Source organism: Lingula anatina, chromosome 6 (genome assembly GCF_051362555.1).
Source record: "Lingula anatina isolate TDL-2025a chromosome 6, LinAna3.0, whole genome shotgun sequence".
NCBI classification, from domain to species: domain Eukaryota; kingdom Metazoa; phylum Brachiopoda; class Lingulata; order Lingulida; family Lingulidae; genus Lingula; species Lingula anatina.
The window spans coordinates 16,291,608-16,318,224 of record NC_141772.1 but is presented as its reverse complement, the minus strand read 5'-3'; the positions used below and the strand labels follow the sequence as shown (position 1 = coordinate 16,318,224).

The 26,617-nt window shown below is 38.8% G+C and overlaps 1 protein-coding gene and 1 long non-coding RNA gene across 2 annotated transcripts in view; one reads left to right on the top strand and one right to left on the bottom strand.

Moving 5' to 3' along the window:
- The window catches only part of LOC147761246 (uncharacterized), a 381,866-nt gene that overhangs the window by 102,472 nt on the left and 252,777 nt on the right, over positions 1 to 26,617 (bottom strand). The gene's annotated exons all lie outside the window — the stretch shown is intronic.
- LOC147761252 (uncharacterized) overlaps positions 20,670 to 26,617 on the top strand; it is a 43,166-nt gene continuing 37,218 nt past the window's right edge. Inside the window, exon 1 of the mRNA XM_087015835.1 lies at positions 20,670 to 20,956. The gene's annotated coding sequence lies outside the window, so the exon portion shown is untranslated. The remainder of the gene's footprint in view (positions 20,957 to 26,617) is intronic.

Genomic DNA, 26,617 nt, shown 5'->3' with positions numbered 1-26,617 from the left:
TAATTTGAAATATCTGCATTCAAGCGTTCAAGTATTTATAAAACATGAATGATAATGAAAGAGGAATAAGGAAATAACATATTACTTATATTATGCTTATATTATAATATTGCAATTAAATGAGGTGCATTGACATAGGCGCAATGACAATCCAACTACAACGTGCAACAGGGGGAAGTCTGGCTGTATGATCATACAATATACGAAAGTACGGTCAATTAAAAGTGTAAATCATCAGTTAAATAGGAGGGGGTCTTACTATGGTCGCTATCTATTAACCCATTACAGTGACGTCATATTTGCTCCGTAACACTAGTCCCGCGGCCATGCTGGAGGGAATGAACGACAGGGAATAGTAGCGGTAATATAGGTGAACCAAATAAAATAAAATAAACTTCATATCGCGATCAAGTACACCAAAGGGAAAAGGATATATATACAAGCTGAAGCTTCAGCTGCTCAGCAGGATCGACCAATATGAACTCAAGACAGTCTAAAAACATGAAATCCTACCAAATGCTACTTATCCAACATCGTGTTGTCAGAAGATAGTTCAGTTATCTTGTACTTCATTTTTCTTGTTCATTGGGTAATAACAGTTATAGTTTGAGAGAGTTTAATGTGTAATCATAAGTTTAACATTACATAGAAGCAACTTTTTTCATAAAGGATAGATATAAGGAGAAATTTGAGCTGATCATCAGGTTAAACCCTTGTGGACTCAAGGAAGAATGTATGCAGGATTGTCATAAAGTATGACATGAAATATTGCTGTCAGTTATGACTTATCTCTACATCGTGAAGCTGTCAGAAATTATTTCAGCATTCTTGTTCTTCATATTGGTTCATTAGAAAGTACATGTAACAAGACTGTTGTTTGAGAGAGTTTATTATTCACCATGCAACCATTCATATAAGCAACATGTTAGGATTTTATTATTATTCAGTCATTCACAGAAGCAAGGCATTTTTCACATTTATGTATTTATGATGTCCAATGTAAAATAACAATAATTCAGTTCATGAATTGATCTTCATTTCTGTTTTTTTTTTTTTTTTTTTTTTTTTTGATAATTTACTTGCGCCCAATCAGTGTGGCTTGGTGGGAAATGCCAGTCAATTTCCTAAATGTAAATTAATAGAAAGATGACAATAGTGATTTTTATTCGTATTGTAACTTACAACATTACTGTTGAAAGGAGCAGAATTTAACATTTTTACAGAGGAAAGTGCAAATTCATTTCATGAGGTTATATGTCAATTACACCTGAGGTAGAATTTACTTGCAAAATAAAATTACTCTTATCACTACACCAAATCGAAAATTAAGCCACTAACTTCCAAATGCACCTCATACAGGTAATTGACTTAATTGGCCCAGCTCAGCTGTGTACAGTACAAATATAGCCTTGACACTAATTGGCAATAATGCTAACCAGGTATTAAAGAGGTAGGTGACAGCCGATAAAATCTAGAGAGCACCGTAACTGATAACAAATTACACCCAAGGCAATAGGTGAGTCTTCATTATAAAAGTCGAAACCCTGCCTGGGTATTTCCACACGTTTTAACAAATTAACACACCCAAACTTTTTGGGCACTAAATATATATGTAGTGTACGTGCGCCCCAAATGTACACACCTAGGTCTTTGGTTTTCTACTGTTTTTTCTTTTATGGTAAAATCTGCACTGCTGGCTCTTCATTCTTTGCTATAAAATAAATTAGTTTTATCCTTTACTTTTCCGAAGAGTCTTGATTCAAAGCCACCTCGCCGTCTCTCCACCGTTTATGGTTTTAGTTCCTTCACCATGGATTGTTACCACTGCAGGCAGCCTGTGAACGCTTGTAAAGTTAGTTATCTTCTCTCGATCAAATAACCTGCAGTAATTCATCATTTTGCTCGGTTAAATATCAAAGAAAATACAGAAAACGAAAACTGAACTACAGACATGGCTTGTTCATGCGCAGCAGACGATTCCGGTCTCCCTCCAGAATGGCTGCCGTTTGTTTTGATGACGCAGGCTCTAATGGGTCAATTGTTAAACCCGACTGTTATTGTCTCTCGAACAAGCTTAAAGCATGCCTATACAATTACTGTGTCTCCGGCTGCCGTTCAGAAACACCATGTCGAACGTATTTTGCTACAACATGGTACACTAGCGACTTGTTTTAGATCACTCAAGAAAGGATGCATACGTGCGACACCAGAGGAAAAACAATCAAGTATGCATCTGATCCATTAATAGTAATTGCACAGTGCATGTTACTAGACCTTTGTCCTAACTCAGTAGTTAGGAATAGGATGTTTGGATAAAAAGCTTCTATTCAACTCGCTTAGACCTAGGGCGTGATGCTATCATCCGATGAAACACGTAACTGAACCCTCTACCTGAACCTGAAGTCCCTTTATCTGAAACAAAAACTGCCCCTTGAACATGTCCATTTTTTAATCGTCAAATGATTTGTGATTTCATTGAACGTCTTTGATCGAAAGCTTTCAAGTGACAATAACCGAACCATGTGTTGATTATTTATTAAAGCGTAATTAAGTTTATTCAACATGATCTATTTTGTAAACGATACTTGCCAAGATTGAGCTTGGATTGATCACCGTCACTATTTTGCTACTCGCCTATAATGCGTGCTGAACGACAGACAACTTAAAAATATTATCTGTGTAACTGTGCAAATGAACGCATTTAGTTAAAATATAACAAAGCCGGCATTTAATCCATCGAACATATTTATATTTGTTCTTTTTAAACCAGTGTAAGGTTAACGCCAAATCAAAGCAAGCCTTGCAGACTGGTTTTGTTTAAACTGTCGTGCATCAAGTAAAGCTAAGTAAAGCCTGTTTCTACTTCGCAGTGTTCATCCCAGCCATAAAACTGCATGAAGGATAACAAGACTCCGTAGACCTGTGCTTCAGGTTTCCAGGAGTCCCGTGTAACACAATAATATCGAAGGCCTGAGAGTAATACATATATGAGGCCGTGTATGAAAGATTTAACAAATTAGAAATTCAAGAATTTAAACATGCTAGGTACATGCACATCACTTAATAAGTCATTTCACAAAAATCGCATCTAATTGTTTAGATTAACCTTTACTTTTATCGATCTCATCCCATTGTCTCAACCACCTAAAAGAAATATAGAGAACATGAGGAAAAGTAACACGTTTACATGCAGGCGAAGGAGTTATACTTCAATATTAATCGCGAACAATATCAACAGCGACTAAAGACCGTTGCCTGTCTTTCACACTTTTACACAAACACACGAAGGTTTAATAAAGGGAGTCGCGGCGCGATATCTATCTCTTTCATTCGAACAAGCAAAGGGCTGACCCGAAGTAAGCTTTCTATACTAATGTCCTTTTTATTGTGTATTGTAATTACTCTACTTGCTCGCCTCCATTGTCTTGTAAAAGTGACAAAGAATGTGTTGTATTCACACACGAGATGAAAGAACTCCTTTACCTTAAGTTGCATAATGTCTTTCTCAAGGTTATAATCAGTGTGAAGAGGGTGTCTTGCCTCATTTAAAAAGGGTGTTGTTCTTCATACCGGTTGTTGCTTAACTTATGCTAATCTTAAACTTTTATGTACCAATATGGTTTTAATAAATCGCTAAAATTATTAATTTAATGAACATTGTGTATCAAACGTTTTGATACGATTTAAATAAATGGACGAGGAGGATTACGGTATTAGGTTCTATTTACCTCTGGTTTTAACTTCGCCCTGCTATATAAATGAACAAATGTTGCAGATCGTAACAAAAAACTTTCTTATAGTGTTTTATGACATATATGATTTACACATTTGATAGTGAAACACTCCTCGACTTTAACGAATCACCTGACGTAAACTGTCTACCCGCGCTCCCCGAAAAAACTGTTTCTTTTAATTTTGAAATGAATTGCTTTTAAGGCAAAGAAGTCCATTAAACCCTTTAGTCTCAATATCATTGTACAGCATGTTGTAATCGATATTTAAAAAAGTTAATTTTTGTACTCCGCTTTCATCGAGGATACCTCAAGTTGAGGTTACAATTACGTCGCTCGCCTATGCTACTGGAATATATATTTAAGAACAAATTAAGCTTTGTAAAGTCCCTATTGTCACACACCATAGATACTTTATTTTGTCTTGAATGAAAAAATAGCCTCAAATTATCGTTTTGTGCTTAAACCTTTCATTACTTGAACCAAGATCTGTACTATAGCTACCAAGACGTACATGCATCAAGTTGGGTCTGCTGGGGGAGGGGAGCATTTAAATGATAAACGAGGAAGTCTACCTGCAAAAGCAGCAGCAGTGGTTTAAATAATCGCTATTTAGACTCCTTTTTCTTTGACAGCAACATAAAAAGTGTTTAGGGAGAAAGTCACACAAAGACCCGACGTTGTTTTGTCTTCAGCATTTCCTCTTCCTTGTTATCTGCAATTACTATCGTCAATTAATGAAATCGAGAAAGCAATTAAGTGACGGCACATTGAATATAGTCACTAGGTGCATTTCGCTGAGTGTTTACAAGATCTAGCGTCACATTTTATCGCCACGCGTTCTAGTTTGATTAGTTTAGAAATTAAACAGTTACTCTGTCGGCTCTCCGTCATTGCTATGAATCTGACATCGAATTTAGTCCAAAATATTAGTAAATTCAGAATTATTAGCTAAAACGTAAATTGCCCTAAATTGTCAGATAATCAAAAATGCCGGTGATCCACGCGGAGGGTACGCTTTCCTGAAGGTAGCGGCGACGAACGGCGACGATATTTTTTCTGAATAGTGAACCTTTATTAGTTACGAAAAGCCCCCTTTTCAACAGGCGCGTTTTATTAATTACTTCATGTCACAAAGTTAATTTATACAGGCAAAACTTTATTTTAAGGAAATAGTTTCACGAAATGAACGAGAGTAAAATATTAGTCGGCACAAATATAAGGCATACAACAATGAGTCATGCTATGGATCATGTTATGGGCCATGTTGGATTATAATGGCATACCTTGATGCAAAACAGTCTATCGTTTCTTCCACCGCGAGTCCCTTTATTTAATGTAATGTATTACTCATTACCCGTTTCATTTGACACTCTCTTTTTATCTCCCTTCCCCTTTCTCTTGTTAGAAGGAGGGTACATAATTAAGCACTCAAAATCTGCACCACCAATCTTCAGAAAAACAGAAGTCAACGAACCAGTGGGCTGATCCACAACATCTGACACAGCAGAATGAATCAAATAACAGCTAGCACAAATTTATATGCAGTTAGCTAAAGTGTCACTACATACATAATCAGCTGCACGCGCGAAGCTGTTGAACAAAAGGATAGTTCGCTACGGGAGACCGTTTGTTTACATAAGTACTACCCAGGCGACCAGGGGATTAGGCTAGTTACTATATGCCGTCAACAATCGTTTAGCGACCCTATCATTATACACTCTCTCTATTGTATTTTCCACCGCATTAATCGCAGTGTAATCTTCAAATGGTCCACGGGGTAAATGTACACATTCTTAATCCGAGTACGGTAGTTAATAGGCCATAGAAGGGTCGTAAAGCTAGGTTGTAATTTTAATTTAAATCAGAGAACAGGAGACTATTCATGGAGCCTTGTGACTTGAAAATGGGTCAGGAATACATGTTTTTACGATTAACTAGGGTGGGAAAGTTTTGCAATATCCCACTGAAAGCTGAAACAGAGAAGTCCTAAGAAAATGGACAGAGGTTATTGAATATGATAAAAATGAAGGCACTGTGCTTCAATAAGTAGTTAAATCTTCCATATCTGGGGGACTTGTAATACCCATGCAAAATTATCCTGCTTACTGAAAAGTGAAAAGCTAATAACTATTTACTTTTCTGACTTAATTAAGATGCTCTATCAGTGGTAATGCCCTAAGTAAGTGAACCCAAGTAGTAGATATGTGTGAAGGGGGGGGGGGTGATATAAGACCACAAATTTTCTTCAGAAGACTTAAAGAAAGAGCTATAAATGTGAAACTCAATGATAAGTAAACAGTAGGTGTAAATGGTAACTTCAGTGCTAACAAAAACGAATAGTTGATGAGGAAAGGAGGGTTGATTTTTGGATTGAGCTGGATTATAATGATGTGCACTTCAGTCTGAGCAAGATACTCTACCTTGCTAAGGTATCTACCCTGAACAGTGAAACGTCTGACGAGGAATATGATAGAAGTGGGAAACTAAAAGTAGGTAACTGAATCGGCATAACATGTGTCCATGCGATATCCATTAAATTTCGGGACATTGCGTCCGCCTATGTCATCAGGTGACTGGAGATTCTACACGCAAGGACCCTTAATTTCTTTGTGCAGTAGCAGTGACCGCTATCGGAGCAAACAAGCGACTCCTGGATAAAGGACATATTGTCAACTGCAACTGCTAAATAGCTAGAGAAACTAAAACTTACCGCATTCATGTAACAGTCAGCAATTGTACTGTTGATCCTTGCTTGAAGTTGTGCAGAATCTGTCACTGTACGCTTCAACAGATCGAGTGAACTGCTGGAAAGTTCTCATAGAGGTAAAATAAAATTTTTTGAACTGAAGATTTCAGTTGCAGATTTGAGATAACTTGTAGCTTAATTGTATCATGCTCGTGAACAGAATGAATCAAGCAAAATGAGGCCAGGCAGTGATGCCCCATGGTATAAGTAGCAACATGTGCCTCTAAGGAGATTACCCCTCTAGGGCACAATTGAGCATGAGCAGAATGCACATGTGCTTAAATAAGCTCTCTGGAGATTGTTGTCGCCATAAAATGTCGTTTGACTACGCCAAACTTTCCTATCTATTTTGTTTACTGAGGGCGTTGTCGTTGTCGAGAAAGAGGGGTCTCCGGAGGGGACAACATTAGCTGCCGTATGGACGATCCTTGCCTTAGAGTCTAAAAACAGGATCCGTTCAGCTTTTGTTTTATTTACCAACAGGCAGGTGAGTGTACGCGCCTCATGCATCAAAATTGCGGTGATTTAGAAAGGTTTGTAGGCATATTTCGTCGCTTATATACATGCACAGTTGGGCCTGCCTCACACCGTTTTCTTTCATAATTGAAATTTTAATTGACATCTCTGGGGTATTGTTATCCTTCATCATCATCATCCAGATATCGAAAAAATGAGGATATTTCGTGTATGTAATTGTTCAATATTGTTCATTAGTATCTTTGTGCTGATTTAAAACTATATAAATCCTGTCAAAAATATAAAATATCGACATTTATATCTTTCGTTGCAATGACTAAGCATAGGCAACTCACATCTGTTATCGTCAATTTAACACCTTTCTATTTTGAGGTGACATAATAATCGGTATGGGGCGTAACTTCTTGCCTGACCAAGAATTTATCACGAAAAAGACATAGTTGACCACAAGTCAATGTGCTACAATAGCATGTCGCCATTGTGGTTTAAATGTTTTCTGTTAGGGAGCTATGAGCTCCTTCCTACATATTTTCATTAAACAAAGCCATTATTTTGATTTATCAACAATAAAATCTGAAGTAAGGCTTTTAAAGGAAAACGCTTTCTGATATTTAGAGTACTTACTGATGTCCTTAAATTAACGGTGTTCGTACATGCTCGTGTAAAAAGAGAAATTTGAGAGACCAATTTTTCTTTTTTCTTTACTTCAAAAGTGCAATTATGACGTCACCCATAAGACGACATGTGTGTAAATGTTAACTAATTTAATCACTGAACACTGTTGTCGAGAAAGAGGGATCTCCGGAGGAGACAACATTGCCATGCATGGTTAGCTGCCGTATCGGCGATCCTTGCCTTAGCGTCTAATAACAGGATCCGTTCAGCTTTTGTTTTATTTACCAACAGGCAGGTGAGTCTACGCGCCTCGTGCATCAAAATGGTGTTGATATAGAAGGGTGGGTAGACATTTTTCGTCGCTGATATATGTGCACAGTTAGGTCTGCCTCGCATCGTTTTCTTTTATAATTGGAATTTTAATTTATAGCTTAAGGGTATTGTAAGTCTTTATTATCATCCAGATATCGAAAACAAATGAGGATATTTCCTGTATCTTATTGTTCAGTATTGTTCAATAGTATCTTTGTGCTGATTTAAACCTATATAAATTCCTTCAAAATATCTCTTTCGTTGCAATGTATAATGTTCAGCTAAACTAGGATGAATTAGTTGCTGTAAATGTGATGGAGTAAAGTTAATAAAGTGGACAGTTCTCGGTACCCTGTTAGAGATAAACAGGTTGAGGTGACTATGATATATATATATATACCGAGAACTGTCCACTTTATTAACTTTACTCCATCACATGGTTTCGGTCCCGTCCGGATCGTTCCGCCGGCTCCGCCGGCTCCGCCGGACGGCTACCGTTACCGCTTCTCCTCCTAGACGGTGAGGGCCCCCGTACCCATCTCTTGCATTTAGGTCACCTATAATCTCAACTCGTTCCACGTAAAATTTGGGCTTTGTCGGTATTGGGGTCTGCACTGTAAAAACAGTGTTTAGCTCTGAGACACATTTCTAAGCGCCTGTTTTGTCTCATTTTTTCCACGCGTTTAGCACCTAAGCACGTTTAGCCTATTAACATGTTACACGCTTTGACGTGCTTGACGCCTAATAAATGTAGGGTGTATTTGTCTAACTTTAAGGTTGTAAGGTTTTTATCTGTTTCAGTCACACTCTCTCTCTCTCTCTCTCTCTCACACACACACACACACACACACACACACACACACACGCGCGAAGTCACGGTCACCTTTAACTGCTGTAGTTATCTCTATCTATAACAGGGTACCTTGAAAAGTCAACATAGTTGATTCACACCATCATCTTTACAGCGGGACTTATTCATCCTTGTGTTAGCTGACCTTGCGAGGAAGTTAAGTGGAATATATTTCTGAGAAACAAGTTAGGAAAATTCACTAGTTTACTAAAGACACAAAACAACTATCACTTTTACTTTAAAACATTTTTTTTCATATTTTGATAAAATGCGTTAAGGTATTGATGTTCATTAATTTTTTCCGGAAGTAATGAACAATAGAACATCAGGATGATGGTGGGGTATTCATTATAATGGTTTATTTAAGCTTTCATCACATGCTGGTTATTTTGGTAACGATAGTCCGAATATTTTTCAAGTCGCACCGCTCTAGTCGCCGACTAACCCAAGCCCATTTTGGAATTAACCGCTAACTGTAGTTCATACAGCATAAGACGTGTTTTGGTGATTAAAAAAAAGTTTTCAAAACATTAAATAATTTTTTTCCAGAATGTTATAAAACGCTTATAAAACTGCAAGGGCATCATTTTGCATGGAGTTAAAAACAACCATAACGTTACCATAACGTTATTCTATACCATCACCATCATGTAACCAGCTGATAAAGTCGTGAAAACGTTATTTGTTATTTGGATTATTACTTAATAGGCCTATTTTAAATAATCACACGTTACTGCAAGGAAGGACACAACGCGTTCGAGCAGGCTGCTTCTCGCCTCCAACAGCCCCATATGTTTACAAGGGGAAGTGTTAAGCAAAATTGTTGAGTCTTGTAATAAACTTGTTACGGGATCGTATATATGGGATTGTGAAGCATTTTTTTCTGTGACGAGCTTGAAAAGCTAAACATGTTGTTTAGCAGCTCCACGCGTTAAGGAATTCCACACCTAAAGCAGCTCCATATGTTTAGCAGCCTCACGCGCTTAGCAGAGGAAGTGCTTAGCCAATGTGCTTAGCTTGTGATAGACTTGTTATAGAATCATATGTCGGTGAAGCTAAACACATAGCTAAACGTGTAACAATGCCAACGTGTCTAGCTTTTTCTTCTGTGAAACGTTTGAAAAGCTATACGCGTTTAGCATTTACACAGATTTCTAAATGCATATAGGTGCCTAACGTGTGTTGTATGTATTTAAATGCTAAACGCTGTTTTTACAGTGTGGGTGTGGCACTCATTGCAATGCACCCTTGTCCAAAAATGGCAAAATTAAATGCTAATTATCTACCCTACGGAAGGGGTTATGGGAAAAATTTCTACAGACGGCTTTCCAAAAGTCATATGTGTAGATTTCAAATATGCCCTTGGCTTTGACCTTTGACATTTACTTTAAGGTCTTACGAAAAAAAATTTTTTGCCCTGTTATTCAGACACCACACAGACTTAACCAATAATATTATTGGAAAGTGTTACCCTTCAGGTCATCTTTCATCTCCGTGAATTTGGGGTCAATCGGTGCATTTTCACGGGAGTAGCGGCCATAAGATGCCGAAACTGAAAACTGTCTCTAATTCGGAAAACCGTTAATGCTAGAGACCCATTCTTTTTTGCATTTTGTAGAGCATGTAAAGCCCAACACTGGAAGCGGTCTCCGTTTTTTTGTATTCCAGACGGTTTTCGAGTTACGCTATCAAAAAGTACATATTGATGGTGAAAGCAAAATGTGCAGTACGGTATAGTCAGGTGGCTATGTCCAAATTTTATCCAGAATTGTGCAACAGATGATAAAAGCATGAAACAATAGATGATAAAAGCATGAACTTTCCACGATGAATGACCATTGGGTGTTCGTCTATTTTGGATCGGGGGGTTGACAAACACCCAATGGTCATTCATTGTGGAAAATTTCATGCTTTTATCATCTTTTGCAGAATTCTGGATAAAATTTGGACTTAGCCGCCTGACTAAATTTCACCATGAACTAAACTTTGCATATTTTGCTTCCCTTTTTTCTCCAAAACTGGCAGAGATAGGTCCATAGTTACTATTGAACTTGAATAGGAAGTCATATACTGGCAATCTAAATGTGACCTTGAAATTGACCTTTGACCTACTTTTCACCATGAACTAACCTTTGCAAATTTTGTTTCCCTTTTATCTCCAAAACTGGCAGAGATAGGTCTATAGTTACAATTGAACTTGAATAGGAAGTCATATACTGGCAATCTAAATGTGACCTTGAAATTGACCTTTGACCTACTTTTCACCATGAACTGAACTTTGCAAATTTTGCTTCCCTTTTATATCCAAAACTGGCAGAGATAGGTCCAAAGTTACTATTGAAGTCGAATAGGAAGTCATATACCGGCAATCTTAATTTGACCTTAAAATTGACCTTTGACCTACTTTTCACCTTGAACTGAACTTTGCAAATTTTGCTGCCCTTTTATCTCCAAATCTGGCAGAGAAAGGTCCAAAGTTACTATTGAACTTGAATAGGAAGTCATACACTGGCAATCTAAATGTGACCTTGAAATTGACCTTTGACCTACTTTTCACCATGAACTGAATTTTGCAAATTTTGTTTCATTATCTCCAAAACTGGCAGAGATAGGTCCATACACACTATTGAACTTGAATAGGAAGTCATACACTGGCAATCTAAATGTGACCTTGAAATTGACCTTTGACCTTCTTTTCACCATGAACTGAACTTTCCAAATTTTGCTTCCCTTTTATCTCCAAAACTGGCAGAGATAGGTCCATAGTTACTATTGAACTTGAATAGGAAGTCATACACTGGCAATCTAAATGTGACCTTAAAATTGACCTTTGACCTACTTTTCACCATGAACTGAACTTTCCAAATTTTGCTTCCCTTTTATCTCCAAAACTGGCAGAGATAGGTCCATAGATACTATTGAACTTGAATAGGAAGTCATATACTGGCAATCTAAATGTGACCTTGAATTGACTTTTGACCTACTTTTTACCATGAACTGAACTTTGCAAATTTTGCTTCCCTTTTATCTCCCAAACTGGCAGAGATAGGTCCATAGTTACTATTGAACTAGAATAGGAAGTCATATACTGGCAATCTTAATGTGACCTTGAAATTGACCTTTGACCTACTTTTCACCATGAACTGAACTTTCCAAATTTTGCTTCCCTTTTATCTCCAAAACTGGCAGAGATAGGTCCATAGATACTATTGAACTTGAATAGGAAGTCATATACTGGCAATCTAAATGTGACCTTGAATTGACCTTTGACCTACTTTTCACCATGAACTGAACTTTGCAAATTTTGCTTCCCTTTTATCTCCCAAACTGGCAGAGATAGGTCCATAGTTACTATTGAACTAGAATAGGAAGTCATATACTGGCAATCTTAATGTGACCTTGAAATTGACCTTTGACCTACTTTTCACCATGAACTGAACTTTGCAAATTTTGCTTCCCTTTTATATCCAAAACTGGCAGAGATAGGTCCAAAGTTACTATTGAAGTCGAATAGGAAGTCATATACCGGCAATCTTAATTTGACCTTAAAATTGACCTTTGACCTACTTTTCACCATGAACTGAACTTTCCAAATTTTGCTTCCCTTTTATCTCCAAAACTGGCAGAGATAGGTCCATAGTCATATTGAAGTTGAATAGGAAGCCATACACTGGCAATCTTTATGTGACCTTAAAATTGACCTTTGACCTACTTTTCACCATGAACTGAACTTTGCAAATTTTGCTTCCCTTTTATCTCCCAAACTGGCAGAGATAGGTCCAAAGTTACTTTTGAAGTTGAATAGGAAGTCATATACTGGCAATCTTAATGTGACATTGACCTTTGACCTACCTTTTGATGAACTTTTGATATATTTTTTTGCATATTTTGAAAATTCTTGTTGATTGCATTTTTACAGCTTGTCAAGCAAAAGACTGGTGGCTGTGTCCCTTATTTTGTGTGTGTGGGGGTCTATATGAATGCGCTTGCTCCAGCTGGTGGTACAATATTTGGAGGCGGTATCGCCTCTCTGATCCTCTAGTTTTGACAGAGAATCCCATAGAGTGAACTTTTTAATGCAATTGATTTCAAAGCATTCTAACACGGTTTCATACGCTTGGAAAATAAACTTGTATTTATATGCTGTTGCACACCTGGATGTTGAAAAAAAAAAGGCTATTGTTATACAAATGATGGCGGCTTATCTGGGGGTCGATTTAATTGAAGTGTAACATTCTTGGAAGATCGTTGAGTTCATTTATCCTTCGTTGTAGGCAATATTTTGAAAAATGAAATATATAGTGACCCTATTAGCACGTGGATAACGCAGTCTGACAAAAAATGGAAAATTCCGAGCAGGCTTTTAAGCTCACATAAAAAATCATGTAAATCAGCAAAGGTAAGATTTATGCCTTATTTTGTAATATTGACTGAAATACGAAATAACCAGCGAACCTATTTGCACGTGGATAACACAATCTGACAAAAAGAAAAAAAAAAAATAAACAGTCTTCTAAGTTCAAATAAAAAGTCAAATCATATAAATGATACTGGCCATATATATACGTTGCTCATTATTAGCAGGTTGCGCAACAAAACGCTGACTTGGTGCGTAAAGAATTAATATAGAAAGGGAGTAGAAACGTTACCAATTTTCAAACCAAGGCCACCTAAATGTACCCATATAATCCTAGTTAATATTGTGCCAATATTCGTTTCAATAAGGTTTTTGTATAAGTTTTTACATGACGTCCGACACGTTCGCATGTCGTACTTTCTTCCATTTTTTGAGAATTCGTAGACCGCACGCAGCGGCTATTGATCATGTCGAAAAATTTCTACGTGCTGTCTGTGAACTCCAAAACTTGCACGATGGACGTGTTCCTCACGCAGGAAATCCCACGTTTTCCCCAATTTCTTTGGTCGCAGACCAGACGTAGAAGCCCGTACGTTGGGTTGGGACCCAAGTTTAAAGCCTCGGTCACAATCAGACGCACGAATTTCAGGATCGTACGTCCCCGGCAATTTTTGGGTGTTGCAGAGGCCGTGGAGGTCGTAGAGGTAGAGGAAAGTCTGCCTTGCGAGTCGCAAAGACCACATGAGATGTCCTTTCAAGCAGGGACGCTAATTGCGAAGAGCGATGGCCGTGGAAATTTTTCTCATTTCTTGAGTTTGTCTTGCTTCCTGTGTACGTCGCACACACACACCACTTACGAAAGGAATGCAACGCAGGGCGAAAGTAGTGCCTTTTTGCGTCAGTTTTGCTTCACACTTGCCTCACACGTTTGTGGTGACGTACTGACGGCGTACGTCAGTTTTGCTTCCTGTTCTCCTGTTCTTTCTTCTTACTCCTCCCCTTTTTCTACTGTTTAGGCCTCGGTCACAACCGGCCGTACGGGCTCTTACGGGCTGTTTGCGTCCAAATTTTGCGCAGAATCTCACGTCCTACGCAAGTGCTTCTTACGCAATTTCGAGTTCGCAGACAGTCCGTAAGCACGTACGGGGGATGTTGGACATGTCCAAAAGCTTCTACGAATAGCCTGCGAACAGCGAGACCGCAAGCGTAACTTGCTCCACTCGCACGGAGTTAGCAAAAGACACGCGCGTTGCGCGAGACACACGTCGCAAGCAATGAAGGAACAAGTACCCTTTGCGTGTTGAGTAAGGCGCACGCCCTCACAACTAACGAACAAAGTCGAGAACACACAGGGAATGCGTCGCACGTTCGTCACCTCCACGCCTGATGTATAAAAGGCGTGTTCACGATGCGCGCTCGAGTCTTTACAATGAACGTCGAACGTATAACGTGTACAACAATTTTCTAAATGTTCATATTTTTGCTCAATTTAGTGTCTAATATACCTCCAAAAGGCAAGAGAAAGAAGCTTACATAGTAGAAGAAAGGTAGGAGGAAGAAGAAAGAAGAGGAGAACAGGAATCAAAACTGACGTACGCTGTCAATACGTCACCACAAACGTGTGATGCAGGTGTGAATCAAAACTGACGCAAAAGGGCACTACTTTCGCCGTGCGTTGCATTCCCTTCTTAAGCGGTGAGTGTGCCATGTACACAGGAAGCAAGACAAACTCAAGAAATGAGTACAATTTCCACGGCCATCGTTCCTTGGAAATAGCGTCCCTGCTTGAAAGGACATCTCATTTGGCCCTTGCGACTCGCAAGGCGGACTGGCCTCTACCTCTACGACCTCCACGACTTCCGCAACACCCAAAAATCGCAGGGGACGTACGATCCTGAAATTCGTGCGTCCGGTTGTTACCGAGGCTTTAAGCTTCTTTCTCTTGCCTTTTGGAGGCATATTAGAAACATAACTGAGCCAAAATTGGAAAAATTTTGATAATTGTTTTACAAGTAAGGCAGTCGACGTTCATTGTAAAGACACGAACGTGCGTCGTGAGCACGCCTTTCATACACCAGGCGTGGGGGTGACGCACGTGCGATGCATTCCCGTGTGCTCTCGACTTTATTCGTTAGTTGTGTGGGCGTGCGCCTTACTCAACAAGCAAAGGGCACTTGCTCCTTTATTGCTTGCGACGTGCGTCTTGCACAACGCGCGTCTCTCTTGCTAACTCCGTGCGAGGGGAGCAAGTTACGCTTGCGGCCTCGTTGTTCGCAGGCTATTCGTAGAATCTTTTGTACATGTCCAGCATCCTCTGTACGTGCTAACGGGCTGTCTGCAAACTCTAAATTGCGTAGGACCTCGGTTCCTGGTAATGATTGTCCGTAGGACTAACATTACTTGGGAATAGTACTCCTACAGGGACTTAGGTTCCTGGCTCATACTTAGAGTAGGTAGGGCTTGTATTACTGTCGGATTTTTATTCCTGTTCCACCTATGAAAGTAATACAAGTCCGGCCATTTGAAAGTCCTATCCTTAGGCAATAATACGGTTAAATGATACAACTATAAATGTATATGAAATCCTTCTGGTGAGCCATATATCAGACAAAAAATGAGAGGTTTGCAATTTCAGCTCGTCTGTGTAGTGGTTATCGTGCTAGTCCGTTCATGAACTGTTCTGTTACATCTATGGGTTCGAGACCTACCTTTGACATGACCTTTACCCCCCTCCCCTCTCCCCCCATTTATTACTTGTAGTAAAATATTTAGTGGTGTTTTTAATGTCTAATGTGTTCGAAATTCCGTGCTTATTACATTTACAACTATTTTTTGTTTTGTTTTTTAAGTGTCAAAGCACCAAAATAGCAAAGGTTTATTACAGAACATTATATATACATATATTGCAATTTTCAATTTCTAAACTGTCTTGATTTGTCTTAAATCTCAGCCCATACTTTCCAAGAGCAAATTTCCCTAGAGTTTGAGGTTATTTTTCAATTTCTGCGAGTGTAAACCGAAAAATAAATCTAAGAACGGAGATGCCGCGTTTTGGGAAAAGTGATTTTTCTCTTAGGAATAAGGTTTTGAAAAAGAGAGAGAGAGACCAAATAAGAATTTCGACGCAAAACACAAAAGGTACACCCCAGTAGAAAAGGACATGAAATAAAAAACACTGTACATATACCTCAAAGGAGGAAAATAAGGGATGCCTTTGGATGGTGCCTTATTTTGTTTAAAAAAAAATCGGGCAAACTAGGATCATACATATTGTGTACTGATGGAGGAGAATGCCAAAAAATATGTGTTAATACATAAAAATTTGCGTTTAGTAGATGAAAAATACACATAAAGTAAATAAATTGTTTTTGTTACTTCATTAATATGCATATAAACTACCTATCGGAAAATAAAAACATTGTAAAATATAAAGATAAAATGTCATATACATGGAATAAAGCAAACGCTTATTTTATCTCTATAACTAGTATGTCTCTATATCTTTTTATTCATGTCATTTCTCGGTGTAAACTGTATAGGACATGCGTTACTAAAATGTCAGGAACGCACGTCCCATTAGGACGTGCATTACTACACGTAGGGCTTACATTACTTGGGAGCCTTTGTCCTACGGACATTGAATCCTAGCAATGCATGCCCTAGGACTTGCATTTCCAGGTCCGGGCGGACTTGCATTACTAGGACGTGCACTCCTGCCACACCGATTGTGACCGAGGCTTAAGCAATTCTTTCTTGAGACAGGTAGAGTAACTTGAGCATTGGATAATATATATTCTACCAAATTGGCCAGTAATTTTTGGGTAACCGCACAATACCAGAATGAATGTTCTGTTGTTTCTTCAGCTCCTCTGCAAAGGGAAACATACTGTTGTCGACCATTTGATATTTGAAAAGCAGAGAATTTGTGGTAAGGATTTTACATGATTAATCCGAAATCGGAACTAGTGAAGCTTTCAGTCTTTTGTTATCGTGAAAAGACCTTCAAAAATCTTCAAAAATTATCCAAATTTAACAACTTATTCTCGAAAATAAATCATATTTTACGCCCAGTCGCTTTTTTCGCTTTTGTAAAGGGAGTGTCTCAACAAAACGCACAATATGAAAACCACCGGGGAGAATGAGTATATTTTCACCCTTAACAGATCTAGAATAGACCTACAGGTATCTGTACACCTATCTGTGATTTAAGTCAGCTACATACATACTAGAACCAACAAAAACAAATATACATGCGTGGTTGGTCTCGGTTATATGATATGACACCATGTAACCCCTCTTTTCAATGTGCAACGCACCTCACCTAATCTCTTGACCTCGACTGCATTGCCATAGTGATAACCAAGGTGACAAAGAAACCGACTGGGCTGTCACCTTGATGGGTCAATGGCTCTAAACACAATAAGAGCGTCTAAAGTAATTCAGGCGTTATACCCCCGTCACACTTATTCGGAATCAGCAGGAATGAAGAAGAATGAGCCTGAACGAAGAATTTTTAAAATTCGCACCACATTCGGGGAAAAATTCAAATTGACCTTAATTATTGTAAGAGTACCGTTGGAATACTCAGAATGCGCTTGAATTCGCCTGGAATGATGAGTGCACTTTCGACTGTATTAATTAGCTCTCAAAAGCAGTTCGAATGTAGTTGGAAAACTAGGAATATTTATGATAATGTAAGAAGGCAGTAATAATATTTAGAATATACTTTGAACGGCGCACTAGTGTAGTTCGATTGCTGGCAACATAAATATTTCAGCTCATCCGAGGCACATTCGAAACATTCTGGCGGGATATAAAATCCCCGTCACACTGGAGGTGGAATGATTAAGAATGGCGTCTGAAATACAATTATTTGTGCATTCCAGGATATTCGAAGAGCATTCTAAAACATTATGAAATTTTCGAGTGCATTCCAAATATTTTTACCCATTCTTGTGGCCGGCTCGAATGTTTTTGTCATGTCAAAAACTTTCGAAGTGCATGCCAAGAAGAAATTTATCGCAATATCCCTACAGTATTCCAACTACATTCGAGCTGCATTTGAGAGGTAATATACCTGGAATGTGCAAGAATCATTCCAGGCGGGTTCGATGTGCATTCTTAGTTTTCCAGAGGCATTCTTACAAAGCTGTAATATATTATGATAAATTGAAATTCCCTCCCGAATATGGTACGAATTTTAAATTTAGTAATTCCGGCTTGATTCCTACTGATTTCGAATAAGTTTGACGGTGTTTTAAGTCACTTGTCAGTTCGAATATTCCTCTAATGTGATCAGAATGTTTCGAATGCTGGCGGAATGCCGTGAGAATATTGAGAATTCAGTCATAGTGCAGTTAGAATACTGTTCAAATGCCATTCGATAAATTTCCACTTGGAATGCAATTCGAAAGTTTTTGACATGACAAAAACATTCGGGATGCCACAAGAATGGGTAAAAATATTTAGAATGCACTCGGAACTTTAGAATGCTCTTCGAATATCCAGGAGCGCACAAAGAATTTTCTTTCCGACGGCATTCTTGCTCATTCCGCCTCTAGTGTGACGGGGGTATTAACCCTCCTATTTGTGTCAGCTACCTTGTTAACTATTCTAACTTTTTCATGAAATACTCTATACAAGATGTAAAATGAAAAACAAATAATATATTTTAAAAGAAAAAGATATACTAGATGTTATAGTAGTTTTTGCATTGAAATGAACAAACGATCTTGTGACAATGACACACACTACCAATGAAGGATTTTGTTAGCTTTTACCAAAAACTCCTTGCTTCACGTGCATTCATTTGGATAACAGAATAATTTGTCACCTTGATGGGTGAATGGATCTAAACACAATAAAGAGCGTCTTAAGTTATTCAGGCGTTAATCCAGGCGATTTTGATGTCTACGCTGGTAGAACAGTCATTATATACTGTATCACGAGCGTTAATGCAGACTTTTGTGCTAGTTTTTATAATACCACATTATTTTGACAGGGAATCCCATAGAGTCACCCTGAGCTTCAGAGCTAACTTGACACTAACCTTTTCACTGTAGCCTAGCTCCATCGTGTCAAGTAACCTCTGACCAGATTCGAGTGCCCCCGCCGCCCGCCAATCAAATTTAAAGCCCGCACTCAATGACTCATTGAACGATCTAGCCAATGAACGCAAACGAGTCAAAGCGCGCTTTGTTCAAATCCGGACCAATCAAAGATAAGGCTGAATATCAGGGACTTGCCGTAACCTGTGGGCAGCACGCAAAATACATCATCCCTCAGTAGATAATGATGCTGGGCATCATACTGCTCTGGTTTCAATTCCGATATACTCCATGCTTTCTTTGTGTACGGTTATGCACTCGGAACTACTCCAAGGGCGTAACCAGACCTTTAAAAATTGTACGCACAGATTTTTAAAATTCCCAGCAAAATGTAGACTAACGCAACAGATGAAGGACAGCGTAATCACAGCCTATGTGCCACACATCGCAGCTTTATGTCCATTAATAATTAAATCATCATTTAGTCAGAAATTTTCTCGCAATTAAAAAAGTTTCAATATTCTTATTAACCAGAACGTTATATTTATTTAAAATAAGGCTAGTTTCGCATATGTGGAACCCCCTTCAAATAATCCTGGATCCACCTCTGAGTTGAACTAACATACGGTTTCATTCACCTTACATGTGGATGCATGGCTCCCAAAAACAACCAATTGTACGACACGACAGAGCTCTGATACATCTAAGTTTAATTATTTGTTTGTAAAAATTGCCCATGTCACCCTGTTAGTTTGGAGGGGTAAGCTTGGTCAAGTCCGTGTCAAAATTATTTGAAGCTTTGCAGGAAAAATTCTTCCTTTGTTTCTCTAGCTTCTTATTAAACCTGGTGTCCAGATTTTATCTAGTGCCCCCAGGATTGCGGGAGCTGCTCTTTGAAAATAAGACTCAGGCAGATTTTTACCTGAGATAAATATCGCCAGCGAGAATGCGTTCAATATTCTCAAGAAAGAGGCTACAAGAGAGTTTAGGGCCACTGAACCCTCCAATTAAGAGGTAAAGGAAGTTCCAGTTAGATGGACGATTAAGATATGACCTGTTAAGGTTACAGGCATTGTTTACCTCAGTTCAATAAAAGTATGTAAGACGGGGTGGGGGGGGGGGGGGGGGGTGGGGGGCAGAACAATTGTGACTTTACAATTGTTACAGAGGATTTGTACATACAGGTGGCTTTAATAAGCAGAGGATTTTCTTTTATATTCCGTGAAAAATACACTAAATTTATATAAAATAATATCATGGTTGGCCAAAAAATTGTACGCACAGTGCATCCGTGCGTATGCCTAGTTACGCCCATGTATCTGGGGGTCGATTCGAAGTGCCACATTCGCCGAAAAGAATTACATCGTGGTGTTCATTTATCCTTCGCTGTAAGCAATATTTTGTCCAAAAGGTTTTATGCCTATTCTATTGACTGAAAAATGAAATATATAGTGACCCTATTGGTAAATAAAACAAAAGCTGAACGGATCCTGTTTTTTTGACGCTAAGGCAAGGATCGTCGATACGGCAGCTAACCTTGGCAATGTTGTCTCCTCCGGAGATCCCTCTTTCTCGACAACGCCCACAGTAAACAAAAGAGATATATATTTTCATTTTTAAAGAACCCTGGATATGCCGTTGCAAAAGCTACTTTGACCTATAGCTAAGTCATTGTTATACAAATGATGGCAGCTGATCTGGGGGTCGATTTAATGGAAGTCGCGTATTCTTGGAAGACATGTGCAGTCTCTTCACTAAAAAGAATTACATGATGGAGTACATTTATCCTTCGTTTTAACCCACTTTTGTCCAGAAAAGGTAAGTTTTATGCATAATTCTGTTATATTTACTGAAATACGAATTACCAAGTGACCATAATTTCACTTAGATAAAGTGGATTGACAAAACAATAGCAATCTTGAGCAGGCTTTTCGGTTCAAATGAAAAGTCACGCCATGTAAATCATATTGCGTATAAATGACGGGATCTATAAATGGGTACACTTAATTTCTTGCAAAAGTAGACTGTACAGATCCTTAGCCAATTTTTACGATAATATAGATGGTAAGTGCTCATTTCTGCTTGTTTGCCAATAAACTGATGGTGGGAGTGACCGTCTGGGCTGTTGTAATGCAACGCAAGGATTAAAAATGGGAAATTCTGTCGTGATCTAAGTATTTCAAATAAAGGAACTTAGTATGATACATGTATTAACCCATTTGATAAAAAATAATTTAGGTTAACCACCTTATCTTTAACCCCGTACTATATTCAAGACATGATAGCAGTATACATGTAGGTACCTGAAGATGCACTGTGTTCAATGGGGACGATAGGTCCAAAAGTAAGAGACAATATTTCTCCGCCGAGGTGTTGCAGTGAAATGAACAAACGATGTGACAATAACACGCACTTCCAATGAAGACTTTTGTTAGCCTTTACCAAAAACTCCTTGTTTACTGCTTCACGTGCATTCATTTGGATAACATCTTCAGTATTCAGTGATAGGCTGTCACCTAAACGCAAACTAAACTGTCAACTAAACTGCTCTAAACGCAATAAGAACGCCTTAAGTAATTCATGTCTTAACCCTCCTATTTGTACCCTGAGTGTCAGCTACCTTGTTAACTAACTTTTTCATGGAATACTCTATACAAAATGTAAAATGAAAAATAAATAATATATTTTAAAAGAAAAAGATATACCAGATGTTATAGTATTTTTTGCATTGAAATGAAGAAACGATCATGTGACAATAACACGCACTACCAGTGAAGGGTTTTGTTAGCTTTTACCAAAAACTCCTTGCTTCACGTGCATTCATTTGGATAACAGAATAATCTGTAACCTGATGGGTGAATGGATCTAAACACAATAAAGAGCGTCTTAAGTTATTCAGGCGTTAACCCAGGCGATTTTGATGCCTACGCTGGTGGAACAGTCATTATATACTGTATCACGAGCGTTATAGCAGACTTTTGTGCTAGTCTTTATAATACCACATTATTTTGACAGAAAATCCCATAGAGTGGACTTTTTGATGCAATTGATTTCAAAGCATTCTAACACCGTTTCATACGCTTGGAAAAATAAACTTGTATTTACATGCTGTTGCACACCTGGATGTTGCAAAAAAAGGTTATTGTTATACAAATGATGGCGGCTTATCTGGGTGTCGATTTAATTGAAGTGTAACATTCTTGGAAGATCGTTGAGTTCATTTATCCTTCGTTGTAGGCAATATTTCGTCCAAAAAAGCTAAGTATTATGCGTAATTCTATTGACTGAAAAATGAAATATATAGTGACCCTATTAGCACGTGGATAACGCAGTCTGACAAAAAATGGAAAATTCCGAGCAGGCTTTTAAGCTCACATAAAAAGTCATGTAAATCAGCAAAGGTAAGTTTTATGCCTTATTTTGTAATATTGACTGAAATACGAAATAACCAGCGAACCTATTTGCACGTGGATAACACAATCTGACAAAAAAAAAAAAAAAAAAATAATAATAATAAATAAATAAATAAATAAATAAATAAATAAAAAATTAAACAGTCTTCTAAGTTCAAATAAAAAGTCAAATGATATAAATGATACTGGGCATAGGGCCTATACGTTGCTTATTATTAGCAGGTTGCGCAACAAAACGCTGACTTGGTGCGTAAAGAATTAATATAGAAAGGGAGTAGAAACGTTACCAATTTTCAAACCAAGGCCACCTAAACGTACCCATATAATCCTACTTTATATTGTGCCAATATTCGTTTCAATAAGGTTTTTGTATAAGTTTTTACATGACGTCCTACACATTCGCATGTCGTACTTTCTTCCATTTTTTGAGAATTCGTAGACCGCACGCAGCGGCTATTGATCACGTCGAAAATTTTCTACGTGCTGTCTGCGAACTCCAAAACTTTCACGATGGACGTGTTCCTCACGCAGGAAATCCCACGTTTTCCCCCAATTTCTTTGGTCGCAGACCAGACGTAGAAGCCCGTACGTTGGGTTGGGACCCAGGTTTAAAGCCTCGGTCACAACCAGACGCACGAATTTCAGGATCGTACGTCCCCGGCAATTTTTGGGTGTTGCGGAGGCCGTGGAGGTCGTAGAGGTAGAGGAAAGTCTGCCTTGCGAGTCGCAAGGACCACATGAGATGTCCTTTCAAGCAGGGACGCTAATTGCAAAGAGCGATGGCCGTGGAAATTTTTCTCATTTCTTGAGTTTGTCTTGCTTCCTGTGTACGTCGCACACACTCACCACTTACGAAAGGAATGCAACGCAGGGCCAATGTAGTGCCTTTTTGCGTCAGTTTTGCTTCACACTTGCCTCACACGTTTGTGGTGACGTACTGACGGCGTACGTCAGTTTTGCTTCCTGTTCTCCTCTTCTTTCTTCTTACTCCTCCCCTTTTTCTACTGTTTAGGCCTCTGTCACAACCGGCTGTACGGGCTCTTACCGGCTGTTTGCGTCCAAATTTTGCGCAGAATCTCACGTCCCACGCAAGTGCTTCTTACGCAATTTCGAGTTCGCAGACAGCCCGTAAGCACGTACGGGGGATGTTGGACATGTCCAAAAGATTCTACGAATAGCCTGCGAACAGCGAGACCGCAAGCGTAACTTGCTCCCCTCGCACGGAGTTAGCAAAAGACACGCGCGTTGCGCGAGACGCACGTCGCAAGCAATGAAGGAACAAGTACCCTTTGCGTGTTGAGTAAGGCGCACTCCCTCACAACTAACGAACAAAGTCGAGAACACACAGGGAATGCGTCGCACGTTCGTCACCTCCACGCCTGATGTATAAAAGGCGTGTTCACGATGCGCGCTCGTGTCTTTACAATGAACGTCGAACGTATAACGTGTACAACAATTTTCTAAATGTTCATATATTTGCTCAAATTAGTGTCTAATATACCTCCAAAAGGCAAGAGAAAGAAGCTTACATAGTAGAAAAAAGGTAGGAGGAAGAAGAAAGAAGAGGAGAACAGGAATCAAAACTGACGTACGCCGTCAGTACGTCACCACAAACGTGTGATGCAGGTGTGAAGCAAAACTGACGCAAAAGGGCACTACTTTCGCCGTGCGTTGAATTCCCTTCTTAAGCGGTGAGTGTGCCATGTACACAAGAAGCAAGACAAACTCAAGAAATGAGTACAATTTCCACGGCCATCGTTCCTTGCAATTAGCGTCCCTGCTTGAAAGGACATCTCAAGTGGCCCTTGCGACTCGCAAGGCAGACTGGCCTCTACCTCCACCACCTCCACGACTTCCGCAACACCCAAAAATCGAAGGGGACGTACGATCCTGAAAATCGTGCGTCCGGTTGGGACCGAGGCTTTAAGCTTCTTTCTCTTGACTTTTGGAGGCATATTAGAAACATAACTGAGCCAAAATTGGAAAATTTTGATAATTGTTTTACAAGTAAGACAGTCGACGTTCATTGTAAAGACACGAACGTGCTTCGTGAGCACGCCTTTCATACACCAGGCGTGGGGGTAACGCACGTGCGATGCATTCCCGTGTGCTCTCGACTTTATTCGTTAGTTGTGTGGGCGTGCGCCTTACTCAACAAGCAAAGGGCACTTGCTCCTTTATTGCTTGCGACGTGCGTCTTGCACAACGCGCGTCTCTCTTGCTAACTCCGTGCGAGGGGAGCAAGTTACGCTTGCGGCCTCGTTGTTCGCAGGCTATTCGTAGAATCTTTTGTACATGTCCAGCATCCTCTGTACGTGCTAACGGGCTGTCTGCAAACTCTAAATTGCGTAGGACCTCGGTTCCTGGTAATGATTGTCCGTAGGACTAACATTACTTGGGAATAGTACTCCTACAGGGACTTAGGTTCCTGGCTCATACTTAGAGTAGGTAGGGCTTGTATTACTGTCGGACTTTTATTCCTGTTCCATCTATGAAAGTAATACAAGTCCGGCCATTTGAAAGTCCTATCCTTAGGCAATAATACGGTTAAATGATACAACTATAAATGTATATGAAATCCTTCTGGTGAGCCATATATCAGACAAAAATGAGAGGTTTGCAATTTCAGCTCGTCTGTGCAGTGGTTATCGTGCAAGGCCGTATGGTAAAAATTCATGAACTGTTCTGTTAAATCTATGGGTTTGAGACCTACCTTTGACATGACCTTTACCCCCCTCCCCTCTCCCCCCATTTATTACTTGTAGTAAAATATTTAGTGGTGTTTTTAATGTCTAATGTGTTCGAAATTCCGTGCTTATTACATTGACAACTATTTTTTGTTTTGTTTTTTAAGTGTCAAAGCACCAAAATAGCAAAGGTTTATTACAGAACATTATATATACATATATTGCAATTTTCAATTTCTAAACTGTCTTGATTTGTCTTAAATCTCAGCCCATACTTTCCAAGAGCAAATTTCCCTAGAGTTTGAGGTTATTTTTCAATTTCTGCGAGTGTAAACCGAAAAATAAATCTAAGAACGGAGATGCCGCGTTTTGGGAAAAGTGATTTTTCTCTTAGGAATAAGGTTTTGAAAAAGAGAGAGAGAGACCAAATAAGAATTTCGACGCAAAACACAAAAGGTACACCCCAGTAGAAAAGGACATGAAATAAAAAACACTGTACATATACCTCAAAGGAGGAAAATAAGGGATGCCTTTGGATGGTGCCTTATTTTGTTAAAAAAAAAAAAAAAAAAAAAAAAAAATCGGGCAAACCAGGATCATACATATTGTGTACTGATGGAGGAGTATGCCAAAAATATGTGTTAATACATAAAAATTTGCGTTTAGTAGATGAAAAATACACATAAAATAAATAATTTGTTTTTGTTACTTCATTAATATGCATATAAACCACCTATCGGAAAATAAAAACATTGTAAAATATAAAGATAAAATGTCATATACATGGAATAAAGGAAACGCTTATTTTATCTCTAAAACTAGTATGTCTCTATATCTTTTTATTCATGTCATTTCTCGGTGTAAACTGTATAGGGCATGCGTTACTAAAATGTCAGGAACGCATTACTACACGTAGGGCTTACATTACTTGGGAGCCTTTGTCCTACGGACATTGAATCCTAGTAATACATGCCCTTCGACTTCCATTCCTAGCAATGCATGCCCTAGGACTTGCATTTCCAGGTCCGGGCGGACTTGCATTACTAGGACGTGCACTCCTGCCACACCGATTGTGACCGAGGCTTAAGCAATTCTTTCTTGAGACAGGTAGAGTAACTTGAGTATTGGATAATATATATTCTACCAAATTGGCCAGTAATTTTTGGGTAACCGCACAATACCAGAATGAATGTTCTGTTGTTTCTTCAGCTCCTCTGGAAAGGGAAACATACTGTTGTCGACCATTTGATATTTGAAAAGCAGTGAATTTGTGGAAAGGATTTTACATGATTAATCCGAAATCGGAACTAGTGAAGCTTTCAGTCTTTTGTTATCGTGAAAGGACCTTCAAAAATCTCCAAAAATCATCCAAATTTAAC